This window comes from Sorex araneus, chromosome 2, assembly GCF_027595985.1.
Source record: "Sorex araneus isolate mSorAra2 chromosome 2, mSorAra2.pri, whole genome shotgun sequence".
In the NCBI taxonomy this organism is placed as follows: Eukaryota; Metazoa; Chordata; class Mammalia; order Eulipotyphla; family Soricidae; genus Sorex; species Sorex araneus.
Genome location: NC_073303.1, coordinates 114,504,999 through 114,526,465, shown reverse-complemented (window position 1 = coordinate 114,526,465; position 21,467 = coordinate 114,504,999). Strand labels below are relative to the sequence as shown.

Below are 21,467 nucleotides of genomic sequence, written 5' to 3'. Positions count from 1 at the left end.
ATTGAGCGAGGTTTAATTCCATGAAGTTATAAAGTTAAGCTACAAACATTAATAGTCAATTTAAAATGAGGGCTGGTGCGATAGCACAGTGGGTCGGGCGTTTGCCCTGCACGAAGCTGACCTGGGTTTGATTCCTCAGTCCCTCTCAGAGAGCCCGGCATAATAATACTAAGAGTATCGCACCCACATGGCAGAGCCTGGCAAGCTACCTGTGGTTTATTCAGTATGTCAAGAACAGTAATAACAATTCTCACAATGGAGACATTACTGGTGCCTGCTCGAGGTAATCAATAGACACGTGGACGACAGTGCAGTGCAGTGCTATGCTACCTAAAACTTAATTTTTTATCCCCAAACAGTGATAATATTAATCATCCTGTATTTATATATCTTACAATAAGCAATAAAGATGCTTTAAAGATAGATGGTCAAATATAATAAGAAAATAAAAATAAATTCATCATGGATTGATTAAGGTGTGAATATAACATATAGTCTAGTGATCACAAGTGATGAGCCCATGTTGTATTACGACGAAGTATAACTGAATATAGTCAAATAAATGAGTCGATGAACATGCTAGTTGTATATAGGGAATCTTATCATGATGTAGCCTAGCTGCTAGGGTATTTGCCTTGCCTGCAGCTGACCTTGGTTTGATTCCTCCGCCCCTTTCGGAGAGCCTGGCAAGCTACTGAGAGTATCTCGCCCGCATGGCAGAGCCTGGCAAGCTACCGATGGTGTATTCGATATGCCAACAACAGTAACAACAAGTCTCACAATGGAGACGTTATGGTGCCTGCTCGAGCAAATCCATGAGCAACGGGATGACAGTGACAGTAACAGTAACAGTAAATATGTCAATTATGCATGTGTCAATTACCTCACAATATAATTTGTCAATTAGACCTCAATAAAGCTAAACAGAATTCACAGAATTCACATTCCTCACTGGCTTCAAAAACTCCAGGCAACAATTTAGCTTAGCCCTTCCCTAAGTGGCTGATAGACTGACACGGGGAGGCAGTGCTAGATTTAGGTGCAATTGGCACTAGTTTTGACTTTTTCACTTTTAAAGAGTAGATTTCCAGGCAGCTAATACAGTAGAGGGGTTTGGGCACCTGCCTTGCATCCCCCAGACTCCGGCATCACCAAGGGTAACTTCAGAGCACAGAATCAGGAAGACAGTGTGACCTACATCCCTCCCCCAAGGAAAAAAATAAAAAGGGTAGCAAACTCTGATTAAGATTTATCCTTAGGAATGGGAAAGCACTACAGATATATTAAATTTGTCCCCTGTCACAGATATATTAAATTTGTCCCCTGTCAAAATAAAAATCTTTATCCTCCGTAACGACACTTTCAGTGAAAAAAATCTTTAAACGATCAGTTTGAATCAAGATGATGAAATGTAAATTTTTGTATTTTATCATTATAAATAAAGATTCTTTGTCTATTTTCTCAAGAGCTATTGCCCAGGGCTTGCTTTTCTGGTATAGCAGTAACTGAGTAAGATTAGCCATCTAGAATGGGTTTAGAGATTTTCACACCCTGTACTTGGCTAGTTTGTGAAGGATTAGTGCCTCAATAAAGATTTCCCTGGCAAGATTTTGCCTCCTAAAAGAAAGCAGGAAATTTGAACTATAAATTCTTTATATGAATTATTTAAAGGGACAAGAGAAATGACCTGGCTAGTATTGGTTAAAAAAATAAGACAAAACGTTTTAAAATAGGGAGTGCATTAAAAAAAAAGACTTTTATAAAACATAACTATTCATTTCTCAGCATACACCTTTAAGTCTACTTGATTTTAAATAGCTTAAATATCCTTGCAAGAACTCCAAGAATTTATGATTCCCAATCTGGCAACTGAGAAAAAATGAGTTAAATAACATCATCTAATCTAAGGTAACAAATTTCTCCAAGCTTGTGAGTAGGATATGAGCAGTCATAGTCACACTATTGGGTGAATGAATATTTCTCAATACCAATACCTTCACCTTTAAAATACAAACAACTACAATTTTGTGTGAACAAAATGTATTCAACTAAAGGATGGAGATGGAGGAGGGCAGAGGGAATAATAAAAGTATGCAAATAAATACATTTTTTATAAAAGAAATGCAGTGAGACATGTAGTGAAGTGAGAGATGATTGACAAGTGCTTTCACTCTTTGGCAGAAGAGAAATGACTGAACCAGGAGAAAGACCTGGGCACCACCCAGTGTAGCCCCAAAACAAAAAATAAACAAGCATGAAATAAACGTTTGCACTTACATTTCTCAGAAAAAGTGAGGCACTACTGAATGACCCATTAAGATGTAACATGAGGAGGGAAGCTGACACTCTTTTCAAGGGGGTTAGAAAGTGTGTGAGGCACTCACTACCACTTGCTCCTGATCCCAATCCGCAGCTCATTTCTGAGAATGAGAAAAGTGCAAAGAACTCCCACACAGTCTTTTACCCCGGCTCCAAATATAATTATAGCTAATGTACAGCAAGGCAGAGGTTCTCTTCATGGCACTCAAACACTGGTGGAAAAATATGTAGAATGACTTTTTTAAAATTTTTTTAATTTAATTTTATTTTATTAGTGAATCACCGTGAGATAACGTTATAGAATTACTGGTATCCATGCTTCCATTTCAGTCATACAATGATTGAGTACCCATCCCTCCACCAGTGCCCATTTTCCACCACCAATGGTACCAGCATCCCTCCCACCACCCCCACCCTGTCCCCTTCACCCCACCCTGCCTATGTGGCAGGGCATTCCCATTTGCTCACTCTCTTTTTGGGTGTTGTGATTTGCTACAGAGGTATTAAGTAGGCATCTTGTTTGGTCTTTAGTCTATTTTCAGCCTGTATCTCCCATCCCTGTGGGCCCGTCTAGCACCCTTTGCTTGGTAATCCCTTCTCGATCAGAGCTGCTTCTTCACCTAGCCTGTAAGGTCAGCTTCCAAGCTGTGGAGTACTCCTCTTGATACTTATCTCTACTATTCTTGAATGTTAGTCTCTCATTCTATTACATTATATTCCACAAATGAATGCAATCTTTCTATGTTTGTCCCTCTCTTTCTGACTCATTTTACTTAACGTGATGCTTTCCATATTGATCCACCTATATGCAAATTTCATGACTTCCTCTTTTCTAACAGCTGCATAGTATTCCATTATGTAGATGTACCAAAGTTTCTTTAGCCAGTCATCTGTTCTCAGGCACTTGGGATTTTTCCAGATTCACAATATCCTGATGGCTATTGTGAACAGTGCTGCAATGAACATATAGGTACAGATGTCATTTTTACTATACTTTTTTGCATCTCCGGGATATATTCCCAGAAGTGGTATTGCTGGGTCAAATGGAAGCCCAATTTGATATAGAATAATTTTAAAGGTCAACACAGTTCTTCCCTTAAACAATACTTGTTATCTCTATCCTCATCATCATTTTATCATCATCAATAATATGGTGTTAGAGAGATAATGCTGTGGGTGGGGTGCTTTCTTGCACAGGGATGTCTAGGATTTGATCCCTGGCATCTCATCGGGTCCTTTGAGCACCACCAGGAGTGATTCCTGAGCACAGAGCCAAGCATCTGAGCATCTCTGCATGTGGCCCCCAAACACACAAACCAAACCAAACAAAAAAATCCCCCATAAAAATAATAATAATAAACTAAGGGCTTCTAAAACAGAACCAAATGTGCAAGTAATATTGGTCCACCTCGGGGCTGGAGTGATGGCACAGTCGGTAGGGCATTTTCCTTGCATGCAGCCAATTTGAGTTCAATTCCCAGAATCCCATGTGGTCCTTTGAGCACCACCAGGAGTAACCCCTATGCATTGCCAGGTGTGACCCAAAAAGCAATATATATATATATATATACACACACACACACACACACACACACACATATATATATATATATATATATATATATATATATATATATATATTATAGGTCCACCTTGTTCTCTTTAAGCCTTTTATTGCTCAGGGTAGCTTTCTACAACATTCAGTTTTTAAGGCCTGAATGTTTATACAAAACTCCAATTTATTCCTCTTGGAGGAAAATGACTTAAACCAACTCAAAAGTCCACGATGCCAAAGGCAGTAATTTCTGCAAGCATTCTATGCCCAAGGATGTAACAGAATAAGAAGCCCCTATCATAATATAGACCCATCTTCAAGACAAGAACTGCAGCCATCAGGACTATGGAAGTTGCACATCTCTGCACATCGACGAGCAACAAGGAAGACTTTGCCCTAGAGACCTAGCTTCAACACAGAGGACAGGTTCGAATTAAATCAGGTATGTTCCAATATCGTCTAGATATTCTGAAGTCTCAACTTCCTTTTGCAGTTCTGTTTTCAAATACCAAACCGGAGCTGCTGGCCTTAAAGATGACCCCTGGGTGCAGCGCCTCCTACACCCGGCCCAGGGATACCAATGAGCACAATGCACACAAATTGAGTTTACTCCTCTACTTAAACCTGCCCACCCCACAGAGGCCTGGGCAATCAGTTCCAAGACCTGCCTACAAAAGGACTTGTTCTTTCAAGCTCCTGCCCTTCTGAACACTTTCTTTCCTCCCTTAGCCCAGCCTACATCACTTCTCTCTAAGCAAGTTTCATTCACTAAAAACTATTTAGCTTGGGTTGGAAATAGTACAGCGGGTAGGGCGTTTGCCTTGCACAAGGCTGACCCGGATTCAATTTTCAATTCCCGGCATCCTAGATGGTGCCCCAAGTAAGACCAGGAGTAGTTTCTGAGTGCAGACCCAGGAGTAACCCCTGAGCTTTTTGGTGTGAGCCAAAAAGCAGCAAACAAGCTAGCTATACACTCTCTCTCTCTCTCTCTCTCTCTCTCTCTCTCTCTCTCTCTCTCTCTCTCTCTCTCTCTCTCTCTCTCTCTCTCTCTCTCTCTCTCTCACACACACACACACACACACACACACACACACACACACACATACACACATACCCAGTTGCTGGGGCTCAAGCCATTGGAAAAACCCAACACAGATTCTAGACCGCAGACTGCACTGCACTCTGCCCCCACGACCCTACAGACCCAGAATTAGTTTCAGCTCACCTGCACGCCCTTGGCCACGTGCCCGTCCACCACGTGATGGAACACCACGCGCCCATCCCCCTCGTGATGGAACACCACACTCAGGGCACACGAGGCTGTTAGCTGCAAAGGCGGCCTGACCTACCCTGAGCGAAACCCAGGACCTGTGGTGCGGCGTCTCTGCAGGCTGAAGAAACAAGCTCCATTGCCTGCAGCCCTCCTTAAAGTTTCCTAAATTCTTTGATATTGTTAACACCCTAATAGTTTGGCCAGGGCTGTTTGTAGAAAGAGGGTTGAGTAAAAGAGTTCTTGACCTCCAGAGCCTGAGGGTGGGTGAGCTCCAGGCACATTTTTTTTTTCTTTTTGTGTCACGCCCAGAGATGCACAGGGGGACTGCACTCCTGGCCCTGTACTCAGGAATTACCCCTGGTGGTGCTCAGGGGACCATGTGGGATGCAGGGAATCAAACCGGGGTTGGCAGCAGCGTATGCAAGGCAAACAAACACCCTATCCACTGTGCTATTGCTCCTCCCAGCACTATTCTTGACCTGATATAAATATCGAGATGGGAAACTCAGATCCCAAAGAAAGGATGTCAGAGATAGGCTTTGTGATCTGAGCACGTTTTGCATGGAGGAGAGATGTAAATAATTTAGAGTCTTAAACTGACAGCCTCTTAAATAGTGGCATTAGGTCAATTAGTACTTCTTCTAGCATAAGAAGATGCATTGTCTGTGCCCCAACTACATTTAGATTCAGGCAAGTTTGTTACTAAGGTGCAAACTGTAGAAAGAAGTAGCAAGGATTTGGTCTGGTTATGGACATTGCAGTTCAAAAGCCAAAGTAGGTTCTCCAGTGTAGGATCTATTAGGTATCTGCATGGTTGGCAGGACTGCGGAAGTTCGGAAGTTCTAAATCTGCTGCTCTGTGCCAGCTGATGCCAGTTGGCGTCAGCTTTGCTTAAGACTTCTTGCCAAACAAGATCATTGTTTTTTGAAGCCGCTTAAGGTAAGGTCATAGTAACTAAGTCAGTATTAGCTACTGTAGCTAACAGCACTGTATAACTATTATCCCATTGTTCAGAGATTTGCTCAAGGGGGAACAGGTAACGTTTCCATTGTGAGACTTGTTACTGTTTTTGGCATATGGGTAGCTTGCCAGGCTCTGCCATGAGGGCAGGATACTCTCAGTAGCTTGCTGGGCTCTCGGAGAGGAATGGAAGAATCAAACCCTGGTGGACTGCATGCAAGGCAAATGCCCTACCCTCTGTGCTATTGCTCCAGTCACTGTGTGACTCAGTATTAAAGGATATGAAAATAGTTAAAGCACTCTATACAAGTTCTAATGAAGAAAAATTCAAATAACTTAAGTTTACATAATTAAAATTATATAAGTTGGTTGGAAACAGGATCGAACGATACATGCTATTTTTTATGATGCTGTAATAAAGAAGTAAACATAGAATTCTAAATGATTATGTTTAGGAATTAAATAAAACCACCGCAGAGAATGAATATATCTAAATCCTCTGTTTAAAGAGAAAAAAAAAGAAATGGGACAGTGAGAAGAGAAATATTTCATGTGCTCGAATTGGAAAACGCATTTACAATAACATCAGTTATCCCAAGTTTGTGTATTCAATGAAGTATAAATCCCAATTTCACGTGTGGGGGGGGCAGTGTAGGATACTTAAATCGAAAATGTTTGATTTGAAAAGATTAAGAGAATGTACATTACAAATATAAATTCCCTTTTGTTAAACACCAGCTTAACAGGAGAGAAACAGCAGACGTCTCCAACAAAGTCGGAAGGTAATTTGTTGATTTGATAGTGGGAACTTGAAAATGTTCCTAGTTTCTTGTCTGAGCATTAAGAAACATTCAATTTGGTTAAAGCAAGTTTGATGAAAGTGGAGGCATTTTGAAAAACCCAATATCCGTAATGCTATTTGAGGAGGATAACTAACATATTTAAAATTTAATGTAATCTTCTGATTAAATCTTACTCTAAATTTGCTTTACTCATTAGAATGATATTCAGCTGTAATTCACCCAGTCATTTTCAGAGTTTAAACTTTTCATTGTGAAGAAAAAATGGAGTTTTCAAATGATGGCAAAAGCAGTGTCTTTGAGTGCCTGTGGGATATAGAAACATTATTCAATAATATTCTAGAAAAATATCTTCCTACTTAAAATTGTTACCTATATTGAGGAATCATTACTATTTACACACATCTATTTTAATACACACTTAAGGTATATATACCAATGTTTTAAAATATTTACTATTTTTCATGGCTGGATTGGTTGACAAATGTTCTAATAGATAAAGGGTTTAACATGTATCTTAGCATGGGCGTGTAACTGTCACTATTTACACCATCAAAGTTATTTAAACTTTTGAGGTTTATATTTGTGTACAGGTTAATTTGTATGAAAATTTTCATATACATCAGAATTTTTGAAATTTTGAAATTTATAAATTTCAAAATTTTTGAATTTTTTGAAATTTTCTGTTATGAAGAATTCACATGTTTATTATTATATATAGTATTATGAAGATAAGACATATCAGAACCATAGAGATAGAATAGCAGGTTGGGTTCATTGCAAGTGACCTATACAAGTTGAGTTTCTTGTACCAGAATCTGGTTCTCTGAGCACTGTTAGGCATGATTCCTTAGTACAGGAATAGGTCTGAACACCACTGAGTGGAGAAAGTAGTGTTTGAACATCCTATACTATGAAACTCTGTTAATAGTATTCTAAATCACAGTGTCTCAATGAATTGGGGGGAAAGGAACAGTTAAAAAAGCACAATGAAAGAAAACAACAGATCTTTTCTCATCCTCTTAAAAAATCTGGAAAACGTGTTCATAGAGGAGCTAAATAACACCTTGCTTACTTGTTTGGCAATGAAAGAAAATCAGAATCCCATTCTTGAGACTACAAAATTCTATCTATGTCTAATAAATAAACATACACATTTTGAGAAAATAATGTACATAAAATTATATATATATAATATGTATTCACCCGGATGAATTCTTTACACTGGTATAAATTTGCATTCTTGGAGATTTGCTGATAAACTCTTAAATACTAGAAGTAAATTGGAGATGTGAGTTCAGAAGCACAGTTTTCAGACAGTAAAACAATTTAAGTTTCTTAATAAAAGAGGTTGTTCCTAAAGCATGAAGGATTGGAAAGTCCAAAGAATGAATGTCACTTCAAATAGGAAAATGAAATTTCAGTGGGAGTATTGTATCTTGTCCTCTGACACACATAACTGACTTTTTCAGAGAAGCATCTTTGCTGACACTTTGTTTCAGTGCTTTTATTTTTATTTTTCTCCGATGAGCACTGAATACCAGATTTGACAAGTATGATAAAACCATTTATATAAATCTGCATATAAATATATGTCTATATATATTACGTATGTAAAATGCATTTCATTAAATACATTAATACCATTAGATTGCATTAATTTTAAAAACATTATATTTGAAAGCGTTTGAAAGTTTCCTTAAAATTCAACCAGCTGCATTATAAATTTAAATAATAAAATTTGGTGCACTACATTTTAAAATTACTGCATTCTACTTTGAAATACTTAAGTCCTTTGAAGCAGAGGTAGGACACATCCAATCCTGTTCCGCATAGTGCTTTGGGGCTTCCCTTCTGTGGCGCACAGGAGACCATGAGGTGCTAGGAAGCAAATCTGATCTCCAGCATGAGAATCAGAAACTCCAGGCCACTGGGCTATCTCCCAGCCCCTTTCTTTCACTTTCTGAGATTCCCTCTTATATCTCCCTCTCACACACGCACTTGCTTTTTCATTTCTATTATATTACCTGAATAAGAGTACTTTACTTCAAAAAGACATTAGAGGAGCGACATGATGCCCACCGTAGCCACGCCACTAGACTCCTTTCCATGCTGTTTCACTCTGGGTGCCCTGGAGGGAGGCAGGTGAGAGCCTCCCCACCCCAAGAGACTCAGCCCCAGTAGCTGAAAATCTCCAGAACCCAATCAACACCATGCTCAAGGCTGCTCCCCACATGCTTGGGGTGAGCCTCATGTGCTAGTGAACTTAATTCTGGACCACGAGGACACATCATAAGACACTCCCTACACATTCTCCATGAGTAAAACACATTTGATGGGGTTCGAATAGTAATAAATAAATCATAGAGGGAAATATATATATTCATATATACATATTTTTCAAATATATATACATATGAAAGGTCACATCACTCCTTTATCTTCACACACAACCTTTGCCAACATGTTAGTGATATTCTGAAGAATGTCTTAATGACCCCTGCCAAAATAAAACAATCATCACACTGTCTACTCTATGAATACTTTTTTTGTAGCATTTTCAGCGGTTTTACATAACAGACAATACAAAATATATCATTTCGGTTGTGCTTTGAGACAGGGATTGGCACTTGGGGTGGAAACATCTTGAATTTGGTAATGGGAAGGTATAATGGTGGTGGGATTGGTGTTTGAATATTAACTGTAATCAAATATTGTGAACCACCTTATGAAATAAGAAAATTTTAAAAACACATTAGAAAGCAATTATAAAGTAATGTTAAATCTGCTTTATTTAATATTATTAAAGAGTAGTAAAACTGAATGAGTAATATCAATATACTGAAGCATTTGTCACTTGCACCAGACAACAGTCTTTTAGAGACAGGTATTCACTGATGTACGTTTTGCTTTGTTGACAATTATTAAAAATGTAGCAGAACACAGTTTTTTCTTTATATAGGAGAATAATTTTTTTCCATTTTTTCCCTCTAAATGATATCGGATGTTAATGCAGAGAATAAAGGTCACGTAGTGCTTTTAAGTTATTTCATTCTCTCACACCAGCTCTATATTATCTCTAAGAGAATTGTAAACACCCAAGTACTTAAAATGAGCAAACAAAATTTCTGTGAGCAGTTCCCAGAAGAACTGAAGTTCAGGAAGCTAAAACTTCTATGTCACTAACATCAGAGTAAAGTAACACCAAAGTAAAATGGCAGGCATAAGGATCATACATAATAGTGTGGGCAGCCATTTGACAAATGAAGGGATAGCGGTGTTTTGGGGGTAAGTGAGTTGATATATTTTTTTAAAGAGTTAAAATTGTACACTTAGGTATATATATATATATGTATATATATAGTGTATATGTATACATATTTATATAGTCTCATAATCCAATGTTACTTCAATTTTAAATGCAGGTTTAAGTACTATAAATAATCTAGTCTGTAAAATTTTTCCCTTATTAAAACTGCTAAGTATATTAGTAGTATTTAGTTTTTAAAATGCAGTATATTAAAGCTTGCTCTAAATACTAGGTTGGTATTTGTCAGAAAATTTTGAGATAAAATTCATTACATTTTACAGTCTCATTTAGCCACAGCCTGACCACTGTCCTCATTAATTTGGCATAGTTTCATGTTACTTTACTAAAATGAAAAAAATAAGTTTTGTACTTTTTCCTCAAAACCCCAACATATTTTATAAATATATATATATATATATATCAAATTATTCAGGCATGATCTGTTCAAATACTCAAAAGAATTTTTTTTCTAATCAGGAGGCATTTTATTATGGTCAAATGTTAGAGATACATTCTTCAGATAATATCAGGTTCAATTTATACATTTTATCTTTAATGCTGCTTCTGCTTTAGCTGAGAGGGGAAAAAATCCTTTAAAATATGATGAACTTTTCAAAGAATATTAATGATCTCTGGCAATTCTATTTCTATTTAATGTCTACAAAATCCTTAGCCATTACTGATCTTCCTTTGTCTGACTCTATAACCTTGTTTAAATCAATAATTTCCAATTTCTCCTTTATGAAATCAATGCCCTTACACTAAAATTCAATGCTAGGAACACTGAGCTTTCCAGCAAATGTCATTCTTCGCAAAATCTATACAAAATGCATATTTTTGTACAAAATATATACAATCTTTAACAATGCCAAAACAATATAAAATTAAAATAATTATTTTTATGTTTTCCAACATTCTTCACTCAAAAAACTATCAAATACCTCTATTTCTTATCAAACCCCAGTTCAAATCCCAGTATACCAAGAGGGAAAATGCATCATATTTTTCTTTGTGTTTGGTTTTGGGGCCACATCTGGTTGCCTTGAGGACATGCTCCTGGCTCTGTGCTCCCATGTTACTCCTGACAGTGCTCACGGAATTATATGTGGTACTGGGGATGGAATCAGGGATGAGTTCAAACAAGCAGGTGCCTTGTGTGCTATACTATAACTCAACCCCCCTTTAAAAGAAAAAATAATTAATTTTATTGATTGATTTGGGGACAGGATTCAACACACCCAGGGATGCTTTGAGGCTATTCCTCACACATTGGTCAGGCAACAATGCTTGTGGGACCCTCTCTTATGTAAAGCATGAAACTAGCTCCCTGCACACTATCTTTCCTGTCCCGACTTTTTTGTCTGTTTGTTTGTTTGTTTGTTTGTTTTTAATTCTCTTGGTACTGGAGTGATAGCACAGCAGGTTGGGCGTTTGCCTTGCACTCGGCCAACCAAGGTTTGATTCCTCCATCCCTCTGGGAGAGACTGGCAAGCTACCTAGAGTATCCCGCCTGCATAGGATATGCCAAAAACAGTAACAGCAAGTCTCACAATAGAGACGTTACTGGTGCCCACTTGAGCAAATCGATGAACAATGGAAAGACATACCTTTAAGTTTTGGTTTGGGGTAGGGGTGGGGTTGTGATTTGCTGTGCTAAGAGCTACTTCTGGAGCAGTACTACTACATCTTTCTCCAAGTTTCTCGAAAACCTATTATAATTGACCCAATTTCACATTTTTAGTTCATACAGAAAAAAGTGGAAAAACATTTCACATAAATTGTTACATTTCAGACTGCTTATCATGAAAAACTTAGATATGTTTTTTCAAAACCACACATATCACATGTGGGCTGGAGCGGTAGCACAGCAGGTAGGGTGTTTGCCTTGCATGAGGCCGACCCGGGTTTGATTCCTCTGCCCCTCTCAGAGAGCCTGACAAGCTACTGAGAGTATCTTGCCCACACAGCAGAGCCTGGAAAGCTATCTGTGGCATATTCTATGTGCCAAAAACAGTAACAAGTCTCACAATGGAGACGTTACTGGTGCCCGCTCAAGCAAATCGATGAATAATGGGAGGACAATGCTACAATGTGGACAGACATATCATATGTATAGTAGAAATGTGCCAAAATTCCACAATAGACCAATCTAAAAACATGCCAGTAACCAAATTCAGGGCTAGTTTCATACATGTTATTAAATCATTGACTCAACTCCATAAGTAAATCAAGCCAGACAGGTAAATTTGGAATAAAAAGGACACTCTAGGAAATCAAGGGCATAAAGAAAATGTGCTCTGCTTAAGCAGGGAAAACTAAAAATTTTACAGCAGAACCTGATGTAGTAAAGTAGGAACTGAATCCTCAACATTAGAGGATAGATCAATAATACAGTGTTCAGTTAAAGAAAAGCCCAGAGCATAAATCAGATATGAAATAATCAATACCTGGATTGAAAATATGTCAGATTTCTAAAACCAGGAACTGGTGTGACACAGAACTTGGTTCCCGGGGTGAGAAAATAAACAGCTCGACTGCTGAGATATCCAGAACAGGTCAGCTGATGCAAGCAACTGATCATTTTTTTTCTTAACAATTTTATATCTTTCTGCCTTCCACTGATAGTTCACTGTATCGCCGTATCACTGTCATCCCATTGTTCATCGATTTCCTTGATCGGGCACCAGTAACATCTCCATTGTGAGACTTGATGTTACTGGTTTTGGCATATCAAATATACCACAGGTAGCTTGCTAGGCTCTGCTGTGTGGGCGAGATACTCTCTGTAGCTTGTTGGGATCTCCAAGAGGGGCACAGAAATCTAACCCTGGTTAGCCCTGTGCAAGGCAAATGCCCTACCTGCTGTGCTATTGCTTCAGCCCCACCAATAATTACAGATTTTAATGCTCTAATATTCTCCTTAGCAAAATTGCATTTTATCTGCTGTAAGATTAGATTTTTCTTGTTTCCTTTTTTGAATTTTTGTTTTTTAGACTATTACAAAGCTGTTCATGATTGGATTTCAGTCATGCAGTATTCCAACACCCAGCCCTCCACCAATGTACATTTCCCGGCACCAGTGTCCCCAGGATCCCTCCCATAACCACAGTCTGATTAGTTTTAAGGCTATTTTTACCCTTGGGGCCAAACAGTGCAGCAGGTAAGGTGTTTGCCTTGTACTACTAAAACTAATTATTTTTTTTTTTCACACACAGCTGAGTCCTGTGATCCCAGAGTGATCCCAGAACCCAGATAACTGGGTGTGGCCCAAAACAAACAGAAAATTTAATAAATAAATAAATGATATAATAGAACACAATATATTATCTTTCCTCTGTACTTTCCTATGTCTCTGTTTTTTCTGCTCCCTGCTTTCTAACTTTAAAACAAATCTCTGATGACACTATTGAACCGTATCCGGGGAGTCTATATTTTCCTCCTGTTCTCACTGATGCATTTTCTCACTTTCACTCCTGCTTTCCCTTTCTCTCTACCTCATCTCTTGCTTTCTGTGAAAAGAATTTGTGGTCATGAACTTAGCAACATATACTGACAATATTATTATTCCACTGAAGCAAACTAGACCCTCAAAAAAATAATCTTCATTTGATAAAATTTGCAAAGTTCTTGGGACCTCTTACCTTCTTTTCACTGATTTGTGGAGCTACACATGGGATCTAGTTGTCAGAAAATAGACTTTAATATATTTTATATTCTTTATAATGAAACATAATTATATACTTATTTTATAATAAAACATAATTCAATTCTTTCTATAAATATCCTTATGTATATCCCTAGAATATAAAATACTTTATAACATACCATATAATATTCTAAAATATATAATATTTTATAATATGAAATAAGTTATAATATCCTGAATATGTTTCTCAATTATCCACATCTTCCTTAATATCGCACTTTATTTGTTAATCTATCCACTTGTCTGATTCTTGTTTGGGAGTCTTTTCCTTATTTGGTAGCTTTTCAATGTGATTAAGGCCTGATGATGACTCAATATTTTTCAGTATTTCTCTTGAAATGAACAAAATCCTCCAGCCTGCCCTACTAAAACCTTTCTGTGCCATCTTTCACAAATATTTTACTTCATTCTAATATTCTGCTTCTCCATAATAAATATATTTGCTTGAATGAGTTTGGTGATCCTTTTATAATGGAGATGTGTATTCAAAAATCCCGTCCATGGTTTCAATATATGCAAATATTTTTTTCTCAATAATTCCTCCAAGAAGCTAAATATGTCTGCCTCTTTGCTTTTCTATTGAATAATTTATAATAATTCACACATAGAGAATATTTGGGAGCCATATTTTTAGGTTTCCTCATATTATGATTGCAATAGAGGTATACTCAAATTTTCAGAGCTCACAGTACTTATTAAGGGAAATAATTCTCATCACCAATTTGACTCAATACTCAATAATTATTTGGGTTTTGTTTTGGTTTTTAAATTTTTAAAAATCTAATGTACACTTAATTTTTATTTTTCTCTTCCCCTTTCCGTAACTGTCATTCTAATGCCCAAGAATTGGATTTAAATTTGGTTTTGGTCTACCAAGGATTGCATATTATATATTCTCTCTCTCTCTCTCTCTCTCTCTCTCTCTCTCTCTCTCTCTCTCTCTCTCTCTCTCTCTCTCCCCCCCCGCCCGGTCCCTCCCCTCCCCTCCTCTCCCTTCCCCTCCCCTCCTCTCCTCTCTCTCTCCTTTTCTATTTGGCCACACCCAGTGCTGCAACTCCTGTCCCTGTGCCAAGAGATAGCTCCTGTCAGGCTCTGGGAGCCATATTGAATGCAGGGGATGTAACATGGGATGGCCACGTACCAGTCACCCAATTCACAGCAACATCTTTTAGCCCAAGAATGCATCTCTTCTTGTGAAGGGGATCCAAGTAGCATGGTTGCCATGTTTTCCCTTGGACAAGTAGGGCAAAGATAAGGACTGTTTTTCCACATTCCTGCAAAGCAGACCCCTATCTCTAAGATGTCCCCTAGCCTCTTGATCTTAATGTGTTTGGAACAAGCAGTGCTTGAGGACTGTGTAATTTTAAGCAACCAGATATATGGGTTCCATCTAGGTGGGTCAGTGCTAGGCCTGAACAATGTGGTGCTATTTGTAGTGCCAAAAACAACTAGAACCATGGTAATGACAGGGTGCTCTGGGGTCACAAATCTTGGTGGTGAGGGGGCCATTCATTATCAGTTATCAAACAAAGGTAATGGGCGTATAGCATAACCCCTGGCCTTGTGGTATCACCCTGATTCCTCTAAATATTTTTCAAGATGTCTTTTCATAAAGTACATTCTTATCCTAGAACTATTTGAACAGTGAATTTTTGTATGTCTATGGGATTTGAGTAACTTTCTCCTGAGTTAAGAATTTAAGAAAAAACTTACTTGAATGATAATTGACAATTGTCATCAATTTTCTGATTTCTTTTTTATTAGTAAAGGAGATTTATGAATTTCAATCCAGATCTCTATTTTCATCTAATGAAACAATAAGATAACTAAAGATAAACTCTCATCACTTTTCTGCATTCTCAGTCGACAGTGATGAAATAAATTTTAGATATATGAAATATTTCACAACTCCTTAAAAAGTAATTCAAAGAAAAAATGAATTTGTTTTAAAAAGATTAAGTAAAAGTTTAAAAACCATGCATATGCATGCAATTGAATGTTATCCCAGAGAATAACAGTTTTCTGTATTCTATAGCTCACTGCAAATATTTATAAAGGAAACATATATACACTTATAATATTAAATCACTGCACATATATTAAAATAATTTGTGAAGGGTGTTACCAGATTATTCTCTTCACTAGGAGATTAACGACCCATTAATTTCAACAAAATGTCCCATTAACATAGAAATAAATTTGTCCATGAAAAACGCCAAATTTCATGAGGAGGTTTAAGTGGGGATTTAGATTATGCCTTATGATATTAAATAGATAACAGTATCTATCATTTGGCCAAAGATAGATACATAACTGACAGAACTCTAATTTCTTTTTAAGCTAAACACGTAAAACTTTAAATAAATTGGATATCCATTTTCTGAAACTTTATTCTAAAGTTTTCAATAATTCCTATTATATTTATTCTTTAGAAACATGTAATATTAATGTCATCATATTTAGAACTCATTTCATTATTCATCCAAGTATTCATTCAGTAGTTTTTTCCCCCCACCCATCCTGCCCACTCAACAGTATTTTTATTAATGCCAATTGAACAAAAGAATTACCCATTTGGAAAAATGAAAATATTGTGAAGGAATATATTTTAAAATGCAAGTGTAGACACAGGAAAGGATGGGCAAAGAAAAAGGTAATTTATGTCTTTAATTAGTAGTGCCAGAAATATTGAATAGCCAAAATACATGATTCTATCTTTAGTACACCAAAGGATAAGCAGCAGTTAGAATATGTAAATTTACATTAGAATATGCAGCTTTAAATGTAAATATTTATGCCCTTCATTACATAAAGGGAGTGGAAGTGGCTACATATGAGACTCAATTTTAGTTACTCTATTATGTAGAATTTAAAGCTTCTTCCATTACTTGATATCTGATTTTTCATTTATATTTTGTCGTAAATTTTTAAAATGGAGAATAATGATGAGACTGGACTTTAGGAAAAGCATAGGGAATAATAATTCCATGAACAAAACTATGAATATAGTGAATATAGCTATAAATGTAGTGTTCTGTGAAAAAATACTGATGAAGCAAAACTTATTCTTCCATGTTTGAATTTGATTTTTTGTGAGCTAATGTTGCAGTCCTAAATGATGAGAAAGTAGAAAAAAATGTCATCCTATATTAGCTGTTAAATTAATAATATGTAAACATGAAAACGATGCACACTTGTCCTACTTAGCCCACTTAGTGGCTATACAATAAAGTATAGGATATATTCCAAGTCAATGAAACTACTGAAATGACAGAGATGTAATAATTGCAAATACACATATCTTATAAATAGCCATGCTTAATATAGGTCTAAATGTATTTTCTAGAAAAAATTTGTATTATAATCTGGAAAATAGTTTGTAAATCAAGTATTAAAGTATTTTTTGGGGGGGTGGGGGATATACCTAGTGGTTCTCAGGACTTACTTATTCCTGATTTGTGTTCAGGGGTCATGTCTTATGGTACTCAGGGGAATATATGAGGTTCCCAGGGATAAAACCTGGGTTAGTCTTACTCAAGGCAAATTCCCTGCCTGCTGTTTTTACTCTCTGTCTCCTAGAATATTTTTATTCTGAACGCATTACATAGCTTTATGCTGAGTTATTGTTAAATATTTTATTTTTAAAATAAGTTCATGGCCATGATAAAAGCAATAGAAAAGTAGTGCAAGTCCAAATATTTTGTTTGTTTTTTAAAAGAATGTAACATTTAGTCACTGTCACTGTCACGGTCATCCCATTGCTCATTTATTTGCTCAAGCGGGCACCAGTAATGCCTCCATTGTGAGACTTGTTCTTACTGTTTTTGGCATATCAAATATGCCACGGGTAGCTTACCAGGCTCTGCCGTGCAGGCGGGATACTCTCGGTAGCTTGCCAGTGGGACAGAGGAATCGAACCCGGGTCGGCCACATGCAAAGCAAACATCCTACCCGGTTTGCTGTCGCTCCAGCCCATAACATTTAATATGCATAAAAAAATCTTATAACAGAATTTGGATTTGTAATAGCCTAAATATAAAGAATTTCATGCTCGACATCAATATTTCTCATTATTTCTCCAGATCAAGAGCTAGTGACAGCTGCAAAATTAACTAATGGCATCACTGTAATTGAAACTGGCATAATAGGCTCAGTCATTTTATAATCTGCTCACTCGGAAACTTTATAACATTGTTTTCAGTAGTTGACTGCAGAAAATATTGAAGAACTTGATTTGTAAGAATCGGATGGTTTCATAATAATTAAAAATGCAACTAAGAGCTAGAACACAGACATACCCGTTTGGGTTTATTTTATTTCTAACTTTAAAAAGTGATTGACATTAATTTTGGACATGTTAGAGTAGAAAAAGTAGGATAGTTTGTCTACAAAAAAATTCCATCCTATTGAATTCACTTAAAAATGGTTTTGTGGTGGTATTTTGGAATGTGTTGACCGAAAGACAAAGATAAGTTACCTAAAATATTAGAGCATGGAGAGATAATACAAGCATTTTCATTTCTTTTCTTTTTGTTTTACATCCAGCTGACTCCAGTCCCATCCATGGAATATAGGGCACCTCATATGGTCCCCTATACATCACTGGGATTAAAGCCTGGACTCTGTCAGCAGTGCTCCATTCTATTGCCCAAGTATGTGAGAAGACAATTTACCAAGATTTTACATTCTGTAGTTTGTGATGTATTGTGTGTGGAATTGAATGATTGGTATCACCTTTGACTCTGTTGGAAACACAGGTTAAGTTTCTAAGCCACAGAGATTTGAAACAAAAATGAGGTCTTTAACAAGGTGGTCACCAGATGTTTTCTACGAACACAAATGTGTGAGACACCTTGTTTACCCCAACTTATGAGAAAAACAGAAGTTCAGAAGACGGAGAACATGGACTTATTTCTAGTAAGCCTCCTGCAGTTTACTATAAAGGTTTAGTAAATGTTTAATGAGTCCTTTGAAAAGCAACCACAAGCAAAAAAAAAAATGTGTTTCAAAATTTACTCATTCCTGTGGTGAAAATATTCCCAACACTGTCCTTTCATGGTATCGGCAGGGATTTCAGGTAACACTAAATGTGGACTGGGAAGAGATTTTGTGGACTATTTGCTCATAAGACCTCTCTGAGCTGACTTCATACTGGTAAATCAATTATGCATTCTCTTTTTCTAAGATAATTATGGTATTTATCTAATAGAATTTTTTGTCTGCATAAAAAGGATGTGAATGCTTTCCTGAATTGGTAGGAAATAAATTACTTGCAGTTCTTTTTCTCTGCAAAAAGTAAGCTACTGAGAATATCCCATCCGCACAGGCAGAGTCTGGCAAGCTACTCATGGTCTATTCGACATGCCAAAACACTTAACAATAGGTCTCATTCTCCTGACCCTGAAAGAGCCTCCAATCGTTGGGAAAGACAAGTAAGGAGAGGATGCTAAAATCTCAGGGCTGAGAGGAATAGAGACATTACTGGAGCCCGCTCGAGTAAATGGACAAACAATGGGACGACAGTGATGCAGTGATTATGCAACATGAAATATATAAATACAATTAGATATTCAATAAGTAATATCAAATACATATGAGATGATCAAATATAAAATTAAATATATGTTGTGGAACACTAAAAGTTACTAGTGAACATTTATTAAATGTCACTTATCAGATGCCGATTTGGATTTTGTGCCATGAACTCTAGAAAAGCCTCATAGAACCAGTTCTACATTAGTTATTTAGTATTCTAAAGAATGAAGAACTACAGCAAATGGGTGATCAAGTTAGACTTAAGAGACGATTTTGAAATTCTATTTCACCATTTACATATTTTTATTACTTTCTGTTCCTCCTGGAGAATTATAGCATAAAATGCATCATCTGAGCTTCTGTTTTCCTTCCTTGTGTTTTCCACCCCAGTTATGCTAGCAGCATTCTAAGATAGGCACTGAGATTTCCGTTTCCTCTAAGTGAAGAGGGGATGGCTGCTTCTTTGATTAGCCACATAATATAACAAATGGTAATAGGACAGTCGCTCCCGTGATTGCACTGCTTTATCAGACATCGTACTTGCCAACTGGATGAGAGGCAGAGAGATGAGCGCCTGCTGAGTTGGAAGAACATAAGCCCTGCTGTGAACTGCCTTAGGGGGAGGTTTCACAGGCAGCTTGTACAAACTAAAAAAAGTCCCTGGACAAGACCTAGCAAGAAAAGATGATCCTCAATGATATGGTTCTAAGGAAATGAAGTCTGCTAGCAAGATGCATGCCTCTGGCTTTATGTGGGATCATATTGCTGGCAAACACTTGGACAGCAGCCTTGAGAATCTGAACAAAGCAATCAGTTGATCTCTGTCCAGATTTCTGGTTTACAGGAATTGAAATCAGAAAGGTTTGTGTGGTGTCAATCCATTAAATTATCATAATTCGTTATTAGCAATATAGGATTAATGCAGATGCAAATGATAATTTTTTGGGGAAATTCTTTTAGATATCCTTATAAGACTCTGCCTTTGGGCGTCCTCCACCCAGATCCCCCTTTTTCCAGTAGCTAGGCTGTCACACCCACAAACTTCCCCCTACACCATGTAATCTCGAATCAATGGCGAAGATCCAGAGACTATAAAACAAAGCTCCCAGAATGTTGGAGTGTGACCTTGTATTGTCTAGTTCTCCCTCTTGGAGACCCTGGCAAACTACTGAGAGTATCCTGTCCACATGGCAGAGCCTGGCAAGCTCCCCGTGCCATATTCGATATGCCAAAAACAGTAACAATGATGGGTCTCATTTCCCTGACTCTGAAAGAGCCTCCAATGTGGCACTGTTGGGAAGTACAAGTACAGAGAGGCTGCTAAAATCTCAGGGCTAGGATGAATGGAGGCGTTACTGGAACCCACTTGAGCAAATCGTGAACAATGGGATGACAGTGATACAATGATCCTGATGAAAATATATGTAACACTATGTCTAGATAGGACAACATATGGAAGTAGTGCATGAAGCATAAGGAACATGAAATAGGTTTGGCCAGAGACAATATTGAATGTGATTATTATAAAATAAAAATATAGCTTCAGTTGGCATCACATAAAAATGACAAAATATCATTAAGATCCTTCAAAGAAAACAGACAATTATATAAGAAAGATGGAGAAAACTATCTAGGAATATTCAATGATTTTTAACTACATATTTGAAAGTGTTATTATTAATGTTATTATTACTTAAAATGTTTAATGCAATTTTATTATTACTTAAAATGTTCAATGTCTAATGAACATTGTCTTTCCTGGATAATACAAAAAGTCTGGAGCAGGGAGATGGTCAACTGATAGAGCACATGACTAGCATATGCATGACCCCGAGTTTGATCCCTAAAACCACATGTCTTCCCTTGGAACTACCAGCAGGGGCCTAGAGGCCCCCAGAACTGCTGGTAGAGCACCAGTGATCCCAGTACAACTGGCAGAGGCATCCTTGCTCTGCTTGGAATGGCTCTATTAAAAAAAAATAATAATAATCCCATAGCCTTGAAATTCC

The 21,467-nt window shown here is 37.2% G+C and overlaps 1 protein-coding gene across 2 annotated transcripts in view; it reads right to left on the bottom strand.

Annotated features, from left to right (window-relative positions):
• CSMD3 (CUB and Sushi multiple domains 3) overlaps window positions 1-21,467 on the bottom strand; it is a 1,180,343-nt gene that overhangs the window by 958,990 nt on the left and 199,886 nt on the right. The window lies entirely within an intron of this gene.